The sequence below is a fragment of the Panthera uncia genome, chromosome C2 (assembly GCF_023721935.1).
Source record: "Panthera uncia isolate 11264 chromosome C2, Puncia_PCG_1.0, whole genome shotgun sequence".
NCBI classification, from domain to species: Eukaryota; Metazoa; Chordata; class Mammalia; order Carnivora; family Felidae; genus Panthera; species Panthera uncia.
The window spans coordinates 83,229,685-83,244,120 of record NC_064810.1 but is presented as its reverse complement, the minus strand read 5'-3'; the positions used below and the strand labels follow the sequence as shown (position 1 = coordinate 83,244,120).

Genomic DNA, 14,436 nt, shown 5'->3' with positions numbered 1-14,436 from the left:
AGTCCTCACTGGAAACCTGCTTGCCCTAATCTCCCTGGAATTTCTCCATTTCCTGGTTGGAAAGTTTGGAATATGTCAGCACCAAGATTCTAACTCATTGGTCTGAGGAGTATGCCCCTCTCCCTCAAGGTTCCTGCCTGTGCTCTATGGGGAAGACCCTCCTAACTGTCATAGAATGCTCGGGTGACAAAACTGACATCTCACCATCTGATTGGCTTGGTGCCCAGAAGCACTCTGGGAAAGAATTTGAGTGTTCTAGGTGGTTGAGATTCAGACCCTGACAGTTGTAACTGATGGACTAGGCTGGGCACTGCTGATGAACCTCACATTCCTGAGAGAAAAATCATCCAAAGTAAGGCATTTTGCATGATAGACTAGACTCAGCATCAGAGCTTGTCACTGGAAAGATGTGGTATTTCCAAGGACTTGACCCCACCTAGACACCATACCTGAGAGGGCTCTGTGCCTTGTGAATGAGAGGATTATGAAATAAAACTGGAAAACAAAACAAAACAAATATCATTTGGGTTTCCAGTCATTTGAGAGAGTTGGGCACTAAAAGAGACAATGTTTCCATGTTGGATGGAGAGAGGTGTTAGGACTGGAGATTAGGTGGTGGGTGATGAAGAAATAAAGGCAGGGGGGAACAGATAAAGCAAGGTCACTGGAGGTCAGGAGTGGGTCAGTACTCCCTCATGGGCCTTTCGGTTGGTACCAATCTTCACATTACAAGCCACTGCTCTGAGGCTGTGGAAATTTTCTGGAATTAAGAGGATGTTCTTAATTTTAAAGTGAGAATAACCTATGTGAAAGGGTGGGACATAATGACCAACATAGGGCATTGACATTTTATATTAGTACCAATAGTAAGAGCACTAAGGATCCAAAGGAAGAAGGGATTTCTGGGAAGTCATTTAGAGGAGGATTAGAGAAGCCTTAATAAAAAACCAGAGACAACATTTAGGTAGTTGGAGGGAGAAACAAGGGGGGCAAGAAACTGTCCTAGGAGCTGAGATGTACCTTGATTCTATGAGTGATTTGGGGCACCTTCAATATCCCACCTATCTTAACCATTGTGCTTACTTTTTTTTTTTTTAAGAGTATTCTTCAACTTTCTAGAAGTCATTATGAGGGGCCCTGACTAACTGAGGAGACTCATACAGAAACCCTTGTCCCCATCACAGATACCTGGTTACCGTTTTCCTTCAAGATGGCCATCCCTTGGGAGGATTACCCTTGGGCCTCAGAGGAGAAAGAAAACCAAAAGACATAAACAATAAATTGAAAATTGAAGGTGAAAGTCAAGTCTAAAGATTTAGAGTAAGAGTTGTATGTATTATGAAGTTATATCCTCAAAGGGAATAAACTCTACCTGAGGTAGTAGGACATTAGTTAGTTAATGAATTTTGTCAGTGTGGTTATTTGTATAATTCATGTGAGTGCACATTTACAACCTGAGATGAATTCCTTTACCTTGGTCTGCTTTTGGCTCTATCTTGGTATACAAGGCTGTTATAAAATGGAAGATGCAAACTAATTACAAGATTAAGAGAATTTTCAGATAGGTGCTTATCCTTGACCTGGCCCTACTAGAAAATGAGGATCACTTCAACATGCATTGGAGAATTAATATTCCTGGAAGGCTAATTCTACTTCTTTGCACAATCCAGGAAAAAAGAGAATAAAATGAAAATAACAAAAATAATTTTCTCTCAAGGCCATCATTGCACTTTGTCCAAGTCTAGCAAGCACCATGTGACAAGTAAGGGGTCAGGTATATGGCTTGACACCTGTTCCCAGGCAGCCTGCTTAGGTGCTCACACTGTCCTGCACTGGAAGTTTTTCTCCCTGAATGATCCAGGCCGGCTTTCAGTGCAACATGAACTCACTGATTCTTTGCCAACCTCTCAGTTCCCTTGAAGTGGCAGGTGCTTAAAAGCCTGCCTCCTATTGCAAACCTCTGACTTCCAACAGCACCCTCTTCTTGGCTACACTTCTGAATCTGGAGTTTTAGCAACCAAATATCAGAGGCTGGCAGGTGGGTATTTTTGAGTTTTGACTTCATGTTTGGACCAAGATGTCATATTTGAAAGGAAAGGTGTTTCTTTGGTATTATTTTTTAAAAATAAAAATAGCATTACCAGCATCTCAACTCTGCCATTCCTGACTAAAGGTTAGCCCCAAACAGGCTTCTGGGGTTTCCATCAGGTTTATCAAAGATACTGGCAATATTAAGCTGTAATTTATGCTAATTTATTTCATATTCTGCCTTAAGATAGTTTAATCCATCCTTCCTCTCTCCCTCTCCCCTCCCTTCCTTCCTTCCATACTTTCCTTCAATTCTTTCTCCTTCCCTCCCTCCCTTTCCTCACCCTCTCTTTTTCTTTTTTTACAATCCGCAGAAATCTCAGATGACGTTCTCCTGGAATCACCTAGCCTGAGGAGTGCGTCCTTATGAGGTCAAGGCTTTCAGAGGTATGTGTGGCCTATGACTTGGACCACCAGGTGAATATTGTTGAATGGGCCCTGACTCATTTCAGGTGGCCACCACATGGACAGTAGGTATTAGGAGGATCTTTTCTGTTCCAGCTGCTCCATGGACATAATTCCCCCCAACCCACTTTATACCCATTCAGCCTTTTATACCCATTGCCTGAAGGTCAGATGTAGAACCCCAGGGGCAAAGGGGAATTTTCCCTTCTATGCTCCCTTTCCTCCCCCAAGGAGGTCATTAAGAGCTAAAGGAGAACCGTGTCCTGGGAATAACCTTGGACTCTGAAAATCCTGGGTCAAGTAGTTTAAGAAGGTGACGACTGATTTCTCTGGAAATCCTTTACCCTCAAGACTTAGGAGATGGGCTGAGTGAAATGCGTGTCTGCTAGTGAATGGAGCCTAGAGCTACAAGTTTCAAGCTTGGCCACTGGCGGGGGGATGGGTTGTTGCTAAAATGTTAAGAGAAACAGTTGAACATCAGTAAGGAGTTCACTTCCACACAGAGGAACATGTATAGACAAAAGATCTAAAGTAAACTGAGGCATTTATAGCTGCATGTGAGATTATAGTTGATAGCTTCCTTCTTTGTGTTTTGTACTTCCCAACCCACAAAGAGCATTGTGTAGGGAAACAATGTAGGGGTAGGAATTGTGCTTTTTCATTTTATTCTTGCGGTTAATGTCTTCTGCAGTGGACACCTGGCCTGGCACGTGGGTTGTGACTTACTATGGAGACAATCTGGGGTCTCCTCTAGTGCTCCTTGGGCAACAGAAACAGTGGTGTGTTGGAGACCTGGAAATGGTCCCAAGATAACTCCCCTAAATGAAGTCCTTAGCTAGGGAGTCCTATGGACTTGTCATGATAATGAAGTTATGCTGCCAGCTTGCTAATTGCAATGATAGAATCATAAAGTGTTAGACCTAGAAGGATCTTGAAGAATCATCTACTGTGTGTTCTCATTTTTGTGGCAAAACCAGGATGAGAGTTTGATAGTAATGTTATCTTTTAGTAAGCATCCACTATGTGCCAGGAATGGTACTGGGGACTTTATGCGGATTAATCTTTAATCATACTACTAAGGTAGGTATGTAATACCCCTATCTTGATCTTTATAGAGGAAGTTGAGGCATAGAGATTTAGAAGCTCTCTATGCCTCAACTTCCTCATCTATGAAGTAGCTTGTTTCAAATTATCCAACCAGAGTCCAAGGCGGGCTACCTGTTTGGCTCCAAAATAGGCTCTTGTACATAGTTCTGCCTTATTTTCAGCATGGGTTACCTGATTCCCAGTCTTAGAACTTTATCTCTCCTAGCCACTTAATTATTTTAAATTATAATTATTTTAAATAATACAAGTCTGTTTTTAACCTGTGTTAGCCGAACAGATCAACCCCCAAATTATAGTCCTCTTGTTGGGGTAGTCTGGTGCCATGAAGAAGCCCGCTTCCAAATTTATAGGCAAATGCAATATGAGAACAGGCCTTCAGCCTGAGCTCAGATACACTTTCACTTGCTCACCCACTGCCTTTCGTTTGTGAGTGTTCCCATGTATGGGCTGTGGGAATGCCCAGCCAGAGTGAGGGTGTGGTGACCAGGAGATTTTCACCAGAGCCGGAGCTGTAGGAGGGGAGCTGGGAAGAGAGCCTCAAGGCTGTCGCCCCCTAAGGCCTCTGTTGGCGGTAGTTCAGGCTGTCTCCTCCTGACCCTTCTGCCTTCCCACCGTTGGAAGGTTGGGCTGACATGGTCTTTGGTGAAGAGAGAACTGAGGGTTTTCTGAGGTAAAGTTGAGGGGAGGTAGGGCAGCGAGGTATTTTCTCTGTCAGAGGAAAGTAAAGACTTAAATCATGAAGTGAATCAATGTGGAGTAAGTCCTCCATGTTTCAGCCATGCCAGAGGCATTCTGGTTAATCACATATTCTGAACTAGGGTGATGGTGTGTGCTATGCGTGGCTGAATACTTTTCCAGGGATTATAACACAATAAAGTATGGGTAAAACCCAAACTACACTAAATATAATTAAATCTTTCTTTGATGATTCATAAGTCCTTTAGGATCCTGTAGTGCCTCAGGGTCACCATTATGTATATATCATCATCCTTGATGAGGCAGGCAGCTGAATAAAAATATAAGATTTTACGTTATAGGCCTCATTCTCACTCTGCCTATCTGGGTGGTCTTGGGCAGTTCTTGACCTCTTGAGCTTCAGAATCCTGTGCAAAATAGGGGTGGTAACATCACATCATAGGGCTGTCGTAGTACAAAACTTTGTATGTTGTAATTATTATTATGTAAATGTTGTAATTATTATCATTGCTGGTAAGCTACCAGGATATCAAAATGCTGGCTGATAGACAATTCTATTATATGTTTTTGTTTTTGTTTTCCAACACAATTCACAGTAATTTAGTCTCCTTTTAAGGAAAACATGGTTTTCCCAGAAGCAGGTATTTCTGAGAAATGATTATTTAGTCAAGGGCTAGCAGGTGCATTTAAACTGTGTTTTTAGATGGCAAAAGTGGTACATGTTTTTGTGAAAAAAATTAGAATATTACAGAAGAACATATTAAAAAATAAAAGTCCACTCTGTCTTCATTGTCTCAATCTTCCCTAGAAGGAAACTTAATGTAGTTTAGTATATATGTACTTGTGTGTGTATATTAGATGTAAATTATACTATTCGTTATTGTCCTTATGTCCCTATGACTATGCTTTTTTTCCCCCCACTTAACAGCATATCTTGGGGATCTTTTCATTGTTTTCATTACAGCTACATCTGCATGATCTTTCATAATCTGGATGCTTCATCTTGTTTAACCATTGCTCTGTTGATAAACGTTAGTTGTTTCTAGTTTCTTTTTCTTAAAAAAATTTTTTTAATGTTTATTCATTTTTGAGAGATGGAGAGAGACAGAACATGAGTGGGGGAGGGGCAGAGAGCTAGAGGGAGACACAGAATCCGAAGCAGCCTCCAGGCTCTGAGCTGTCAGCACAGAAGCTGACGTGGGGCTTGACTCAGGAGCCGTGAGATCATGACGTGGGCCGAAGTTGGACACTTAACCGACTGAGTCACCCAGGCGCCCCTATATTTTTTTTCTTAATCCATGGCTTATCTTTTCATTTCATTTCTTAAGTGCTGATTTTTGAAGAACACAAGTATTTAATTTTGATGAGTCTAAGTTTTTAAATTTTTTCTATTATGGATGATGCCTTGGGTATCATATCTAAGAAATCTTTGCTCACCTCAAACTCACAAAGATTTTCTCTTACATTTTCTTCTAGAAGTTTTATAAAAACAAGGTGATTTTATAAGTTATTTCAAAGACTAGATGAAACTAATGTTTTCTATCGGCTCTTTCTTGACTGAAATTAATGGGTCCATGGAGTTTAACCTACAGAGCAGGTCTTTGATACTTTTTCACAGTAGTTTTTACAATTTGGTTGCATTGTGTATCTACAGAATCAACTACTGTGGCCTTTATTACTGACTCCTTAAAATGTTTTCCCAAGAGAAAATATAAGATCATATTCATTTAGCAGGATCAGGATAGGTTTCCTTTGAGGAAATTGTATTTATTTCCTATACCATGAATAGAATATTCTCTCTGTTACATCATTTAACAAATGTAGGGCAATATCTTTCAGTACCAAAGCAGTAAAGTCATTTCCTATTACTAGCTGTTTTGATATGGCATATTTCCACTTGCTTCTCTTTATTCCTTGGAACTCATTTTATTTCTCTGGGTAATGAAGCTATTATCTGTTAGCTCCTAACAAGATTCTGTGTGTGTGTGTGTGTGTGTGTGTGTGCATGTGAGTGTTCAAGCACTATATTGCTCTTGATTATTAGGAAAACTTCAATCTCATTTCTTTCAAAGCTTCATTGATCAGAGCACATATAGTTCTTCATCCCTTATTGGAAACTCTTAATGCCAGATATATTTAAAAAATTTTTTTAAATTTTTTTTAACATTTATTTATTTTTGAGACAGAGAGACAGAGCATGAATGGGGGAGGGTCAGAGAGAGAGGAAGACACAGAATCTGAAACAGGCTCCAGGCTCTGAGTGGTCAGCACAGAGCCCGAAGCAGGGCTTGAACTCACAGACTGTGAGATCGTGACCTGAGCCGAAGTCAGCTGCTTAACCGACTGAGCCACCCAGGCGCCCCTTAAAAATTTTTTTAATGTTTATTTTTGAGAGACAGAGAGACAGAGCATGAGTGGGGGAGGGGCAGAGAGAGAGAGAGAGAGACACAGAATCCAAAGCAGGCTCCAGGCTCTGAGCTGTCAGCACAGAGCCCAACTTGGGGCTCGAACTCCCAAGCCGTGAGATCATGACTTGAGCCCAAGTGGATGCCCAACAGACTGAGCCACCCAGGTGCCCTGAGCCAGATATATTTTTGAGTGAATAGTTAAAAAAGTTTTTTTCTTAGAAGATAGTATACTGAATCTCCAGAATGAATATAATTTCTCTCGAGGGTCAAGATAACTACTATTAAATAACATGGATATATTAATATCCATGGATATTACTGGAGCCATGGATATATTAATATATGGATATACTATTAAATAACATGGATATATTAATATCCATGGATATTACTTGGAGCTACGGTAAGTGGGTTCACATTCCAGGACACACGGACAGACTTTGGCAAGCCTTGGTGAGGCTTTCAGCCTGAGTTTTCTGAATGAACATTTTAAGGAGAAAGAATTTCCACTGTGGACCACACTGTGGTTGAGATTATTTTCTAGGGGGAGGTATTTTGCCATTCAAAATCAATATGTGCTAGAAAAAAAAAAAATACCTTCTCATCTCCCACTAGTTCCAGTGCATTAATTCCATCTGCCTCACGGCACAGCCTCTCAGATCTGTTATCTAGGGGGTCTGGAGTCCTGGCTTGGGGTGAAATTATATCCTATAAAATGGAATTGAGTCAAGCTGTGATATATTTGAATCCTATTGAGAACTAGATTATATGGTCAATGGCAGCTCAGAAGCATGTTTTAATCACCAAGCGCTGTGGTGCTGACCTGACAGCACTTGTGGAAATCTCTGGCCCATGTCCCTGGGGAAAACGAGAGCTTCATTGTGCCCACAATTTCTTTCCTCATGAATAGGACGTGTCATAGTGACTCATCAAATGGCACTTTATGAAATAATTGTAGGAGTAGTACCTACCTGTCATGAAATATTTGTACAAGTAAATGATAGAAGCTTCCATAAGTATACGGAGGTAAAAAATAAAGGAAAAGCCCCTTAATGCCACTGTCCCATTCCATCCCTTCTATCCTCCTCAAGGAGGAGGGGTGATACCAATGATAGCAATTTGGTGTGTGTCACGCGAGACCTCTCCTTTGTCACCACGTGTACGCACACACAAATACACATGGTCGTACCTATAAACAAATGGGTCATACTCTTCAGATTGTTTTTAGTGATTCCTCAGAGACATCTCTTGGACACTACTATCCTTTTGATGTCCACAGAACATTCAGTACCCTAGTGAAAAACCTGTAGGCAATTTGGGGGGTGTTATAAACTATGCTTTAATAACCTTCCTTTATTCATTTATTTTTGGGCATATATGTGTATTTTTATGGACTAGATAGAAAAAGGTTCATGGTTTTTGGTTTATCTCTAAGGTCTTACTCTCAACAATTGCTTTTAGTCAGCCTAAATGTCAGCATTGTCCTCTGTCCTACTGTTTATCTAGAAAGCCATCTGGGGCACTGGTCATCTTTGCTGGACACATGGTGTCTCTTGCCGTGAGGATGGGGGGCATACAAAGAGGAGAGTTGTTTATGTTTACAGCCTTTGATACTTTTGATTTTGTCTGCTAGCTACTAACTGAGTGTTGTGTTCTTTTATTCCCATATATAGGACAGGTCAGATAAAGTAAGAACTTGCCTTCAGTTATGTACATTGTTACAAGCTTTTCGGAGAGCTCTTGACAATATCTACTGAAATTTAAAATGTTCATGCCTTTTGATCCTGCAATTCTGCTGCTACACGGTACTATAGAAATAACCTTATTTTGAGACCTGAAAGATTTTGTTCAGATATGAATCTCAGAAACTTACAGGAAACTTATTATTTAAATAGTTCCTTCAATGGAGTGAATGTTTGTGTCCCCCCCCCTAAATTTGTATGTTGAAATGCTACCCCCTAATGTGATGGTATTAGAAGCTTTAAATATCCTGTGATCTGACCTTATTTTCATAATTTTTACTAATACAAGTCAGTTGGTAGATATGCAGCCAAACTAAGAAACAGGTTGTCCTTCTGAACAGGAAAAAAATGACTATTAACTTTTAAATGTAAATATGCAGCATTTTCCCATAGAATTGATGCTACTAAATATTATTTAAGTCTAAGACAGTGTAGTACTTGTCGAACACAGGCGTTATAGTGGAAACTACGGGTCCGGAGAGAAATGAGATAGAGCGCTTGTCCTCAAGGAAATTACCAGTGAGTAGATCATAGTTTGGCTATTTTTTAAAAACCCAGTAATGCTGGGACAGAAACAGGGTCAAAGGATGAAATTCCATGGAGAAAGCTTTGGACACAATTTATTATATTATATTATATTATATTATATTATATTATTATTACTTTTTAAATATAACTTATTGTCAAGTTGGCTAACATACAGTATGTACAGTGTGCTCTTGGTTTTGGGGGTAGATTCCCGTGATTCATATACTTACCTACAACACCCAGGGCTCATCCCAACAAGTGGGCACCCACTTGGATCACCCAAATGGATCCAAACTCTGTCCACCTTTGAGTATAAATGAGACCTTACTAAGATTATGGACCAAATTGTGATGACCCTTGATGCCCCCTTCGATGACTGTAGAACCATACCTCCTCTTAATGTCTCTTCCAGTTTCCAGAGTAGGAACAAGTTCATGCATGTTTTCCTCGTCTGGTAACCTGTCACGTCACTTGTCTCTGGTCCAGCTGCAGGTACCTGTGATAACATGCTTCATTGGCAAAGGGTTCTTCTGCTGAGATTCTAGGGTTCCACAGAGGCACAGAGTCTGTGGCAGTGTCTGGGGAGGAACTGTGTTCTCCCAAACCCTCTAAGCACTTTGTTCCCTTGACCCCACAGGTGCTCTGCTTGTGCCTCAAGTGTTCCAATGAGTGACTTTCATGAGAAATGTTCTTCAAATTCCCACTCTAAAATCTCCCTCATCATGTGGATCTAAACCAGTGCCTGTGTGTGTGTGTGGGGGGGGGGGGGGGGGGGGGGGTTGGGGGGGGGGTTGGGAGGGAGGTGGGATGGGGTAATGGACTGAAATTGAACTGACTTTTCATGTCCCTGCCAGTATTTCCCCATTTTTCCTCTCCAGTCCCTGGTAGTTACTACTACTCTCTCCTTTAGAGAAACACACATTGTCCACACACATTCCTTAGGCAAACATGCACCCAAGGATGTAACAAGCCCACCAGCTCCCCCAAACTACCTGACCCTGACACGGACCATGTCTTGTTTGACTTTGTATCCCTAGTGTCAGCCTAGTGCTTGCCACAAAAGTGGACCTTTAATCCTTGTGGAATTAATGAATCCATGTTGTTAAAGGGGGTAGATTTAAGTATAATCTATGGATATCGAACAGAGATTTCCCCAACTTCATGGTCACGCCCATGGGAGATGCTAGCATATGTTTGTTAACTTAATGAACAAATTGGTGTCTTTCATGTTCCAGATTTAATGATCTCATGATTTGTGCTGCCCTGTTTTCTATATTCTTACCCTGTCACCTTTGTGACCAAAGAGATATATTTGTAAACCGTTTGGCCAGGATTAAAGGTATATATTTTCTGTATCTGTAAAATGATTTAAAAGGATTAATAGTAAGCATTTATTAAGAAACACATGTGCAGTTCAAATGCAGAACAACTGTTCTAGGCACTGGGGACTTACCCATATTATGGAAAGCAGCAGACACAAAGGAATGAAAGGAAACAGGGAACCTGGGTTGGGGGTGGGGGAGGAAAGGAGGGAAGAAATAGAGAGAGGGTGGGAGGCAAGGCAAATGATGACCACAGATTCATATCAGAACTCCTGGTTATCTAGATTCCAAGTTCTAATACTGGCACCGAGGTGAGCATGTTCACTTTTATTTTTAAAATGGAGTTTTTGAGGAATAAGTAATAGATTCACATGGTTTGACAATTAGGTCTCAAAGTAAGAAAAAAAAAATCCACTCATTTTTTTTCTAGTCACTTGGCTCTTGGATAGACATCTTATCTCTCCCAATGCAAACGTACCTCAGATTGAAGTCAAAGAGGAGATATAGAGAAACTTACAAAATTTTTTAGTCCCTTAGGCAACGTCAGAGCTGACAGACTTGTTTAGGAAGAATTTGTGATCTTGGTCTCATTAGTTTTATGTTCTAACATACGGAGCTTATTAGCCTGGACAGGAGCCCCTGATTGTTCACAAACCAGCAAAACCTCAGAAGTCTTGCCCTTTGTTTTAAAATATTTCAGGGGTGTCTGAGTGGCTCAGTCAGTTGAGTGTATGACTTTGGCTCAGGTCATGATCTCGCTGTTTGTGAGTTTGAGCCCTGCATCTGACTCTGCTGTCAGCTTCAGATCATCTGTCTCCCTCTCTCTCTGCCCCTCCCCATCTCGCTCTCTCTGTCTCCCTCTCTCTCTCTCAAAAAAAAAATTATATATATATATAAAATATATATTTATATAAAATAAATATTTGTATAAAATAAATATCATTTATATAAAATAAAAAATACATATACATCTATATAAACATTAAAAAAACCCAAAATATTTCAGCAACATTTGAATCTGGTGTTGGGTTGGGAGGAGGCTGTGACCATGCTAGGGACTTCCCCATGATAGTCCAGAAGCAGAGCAGAGCCAAAGGCTAAGAGGGAGAGGGGAGGCTCAAATGCCAGAAGACCAAACATAAGCAGTCTGTGCACAGGGCCCCAGGCAGGTAAGTGGACAAGTGTGCAGGGCCAGAATTAGCGTAAAGGGTCAGAGGTCAGTGAGGAAAATACACCTCCAACATTTAACTTAACCAGTGAAAGAGCTAAGAGAGCTTAAGTCACTACTAACCCAGCAGCAGAGCTGGGTGTTTTGGTGTGACCAAAAAAATCTTTCAAGCTTCAATAAACATTTTAGCGAACTTTATGTAGTAATGCAGAAAAATGATCAGTTTAAAGGATTGCCACTAATTAGAAGGATTGACAGAAAAGTGACAGTCATGATTTTCTTCTAGTGAATACTTTGTTTTCCTCTTTCTGTGTGACATAGTTTATTTTATTACTTAAGAAACAATTTTTTTAAGTTTATTTCTTTTGATGGAGAGAGCAAGCAGGGGAGGGGCAGAGAGAGAAGGAGACAGAGACTTCCAAGGAGGCTCCACACTGTCAGTGCAGAGCCGGACGTGGGGCCCAATCTTTTGAACGGGTGAGATCGTGACCTGAGCTGAAATCGAGTCGGATGCTCAACCGACTTGCCACCCAGGCACCCCCATGTGACATAATTTAGTAATTGTTGTTTGCCCTGCCTTATTTTCCGAAATACAAATTTATTTAGATATATAGCAATAGCCTGATTACATTTTAACTTTTCAGTTAAATGTTTAAAATTTTACAGTGCAATTCAATTTTAAAAATCCCTGTTTTTGCCGTCACGCAGCTTACAGGATGATCCTGTACCTTCTCTTCCTGGCACTTACTGCATCTGTGAGTAGCTAATGTTTGGTTTCATTTGTGCTTCCCTCACTTATCTTGTAAGCATCCTCAGGACAGAGCCATATCGGTGTTGCTCATTCAAAAAAAATTTCTAGCACCTTGCACGATGTCTGGCACACAATATGCATGTAGTGTTTGCCAAATGATGAAGAGAAAGAGATCAGCTGCGGTGAAGTGGTTAAACCAATGAGGAACCCCTCATTAGAGGAGGTCCTGGTGTTACTGGCATACAGAACAGAGGCTGTTGACCCTGGTGGGAAGGCGGTCAGGGGAAACTTCTGAGAGGGCTGATGTCTGACTGAACCTTCGCCAGGTGGGGAAAAGCATGCCAGCGTGCAAAGGGAAGAATGGGAATATTGGGAATGCCACTCCTTTGACACTGCTACAGGAGTGAGGCTCTGTGGTGAGAGGGGAGAGAGACAGTGGATGCAGTGAGCCACACTGTGGTGTAAAGGGACCCGTGTGTCAAGGAACGTGGCATTTGCTGAGAGATGGTGGGGAGCCTGGAGGGCGCGGTGGCCACAGGAATGTCAGACTGAGGAGAGGGAGAGACTTTAGGGAGGCTGCTTAGAAGACCAGAGCCATACCAGACACACTTTTTAACTTCTTCTAAGTCTCTTCCTGTCACCTCCTCACCTGTCACCAACGCTTCTCAGAGGAGCGGTCTGTCCCCACAATCTCTTTCCTCCGTCCATTCCCTCCTTCACCTGCTGCAAGGGGCTTCCCCTCCTCCGATTCCAGACCTGTAGCCCCTCTCTCCCCATGCCCCCTCCCCTTACACTGCTGTCACCACACTCACCAGTGACCTCCTTATCCAGCTGTAGTCTCCATCTTTGTTTTGTGGGACTTCTTGACCACCATATTCCCCTTAAAGTATCTTTTCTTTTTTAAAGCTTATTTATTTATTTTGAAAGAGAGAGAGAGACAGAGAGACAGAGAGAGACAGAGACAGAGAGGGCCAGCGGGAGGAGCAGAGAGAGGGAGAGAGAGAGAGAATCCCAGGCAGGCTCCACACTGCGAACACAGAGCTCGATGTGGGGCTTGATCTCACAAACCGTGAGATCATGACCTGGGCCGACATCAAGAGTTACATGCTTAACCGACTGAGCCCCCAGGTGCCCCCAAGTATCTTTTGAACCGTACTTCATTTATAATCCAAACCCAGAAAGCGTAAAAAGGAGTGAGTAGGGTCTTTCCCATCCTTGTCTCTCATTTCTCCACCGGCAGCCACTGCTCTTAGTTTCTTATGTATCTTTCCAGACATTCTTTATGCATATTTCAGCAATTCCAAATTTATTTGTATTTAGTGACAAATAGGAATGTGGGTTCTTATTTTTTCCCCTTCCTTACACAAAGAGTAGAATATTACATATCCTCTTCATCTCTGTGCTTTTTTCATTTAACAAACGAAAACAATACACATGCATAGATGCTGGGCATCTGATGCTTATCTTGTTCCAACTACTCATTACTTCCCAAACTTGCTTCTCCTACAGTCTTTCACACACTTGGTGTTGGTGGCAGTAGGGAGGGGTTAGGGCCATTTGCCGAGTCACTGAAGCCAGAAACCTGAGAGTCCTCTCTGACCACTCCTTCAGTGTCATCCAGAATATCCACAGGCCCATCATTTCCTTTTCTTCATTCCTACCACCACTGCCTGGATTGAAGAACTTTGTCCTTCAGGAACCCTTTGCCAAGATACTCGTTATGATTCACCCAGTTGTTCATTCCCATAGCATTCTGTATATACCCACAACACTGAACATGTCATGATGACTGATTTGTCTGTTCTCTCACTAGACTGTGGGCCCTTGAGGGCAGAGATGTATTTATCTCATGTTTTACCCATAGAGACATAACGGATGCTAAATGAAAATATGAAAGAATAGATGTCCAGAAAAAAGTTCACTTGGTAAACTGTTCAGTGACTCTTTGTATGTTTTGGAGCAGTGAGGGAGACGGATGTATCTCAGAGGATCCCCGGTTTTGGGGCTGGATGCAATGAACAGAGATCCAGGTTCCAGGTAGAAGAACAGGTTTTCATTCTTCAGGGCTGGTAATTTGTGGGTTATACATTCTGTAGTTACATATATGATTTGGTGGGTCATATACTTGTGTATGTATCAGTCACAGCTTAGAATAGTCTAGAGAAGTAAGTTCAGAGAGTTATAAACACAGAGTGGCTGAAGTCAGGGTGTGATGAGATCA

General features: G+C 41.6%; 1 long non-coding RNA gene across 2 annotated transcripts in view; it reads left to right on the top strand.

The window, feature by feature from the left end:
- The first annotated feature begins 264 nt into the window (after window positions 1-264).
- Window positions 265-14,436, top strand: part of LOC125921153 (uncharacterized) — a 47,082-nt gene continuing 32,910 nt past the window's right edge. The window contains exons 1-3 of one of the 2 annotated variants that reach the window (XR_007457312.1): window positions 275-352; window positions 1,100-1,320; window positions 2,403-2,475. This is a non-coding gene — a long non-coding RNA (uncharacterized LOC125921153). Of the gene's footprint in view, window positions 353-1,099; window positions 1,321-2,402; window positions 2,476-14,436 lie in introns of both variants that reach the window. The other variant, XR_007457313.1, reaches the window with a different exon arrangement.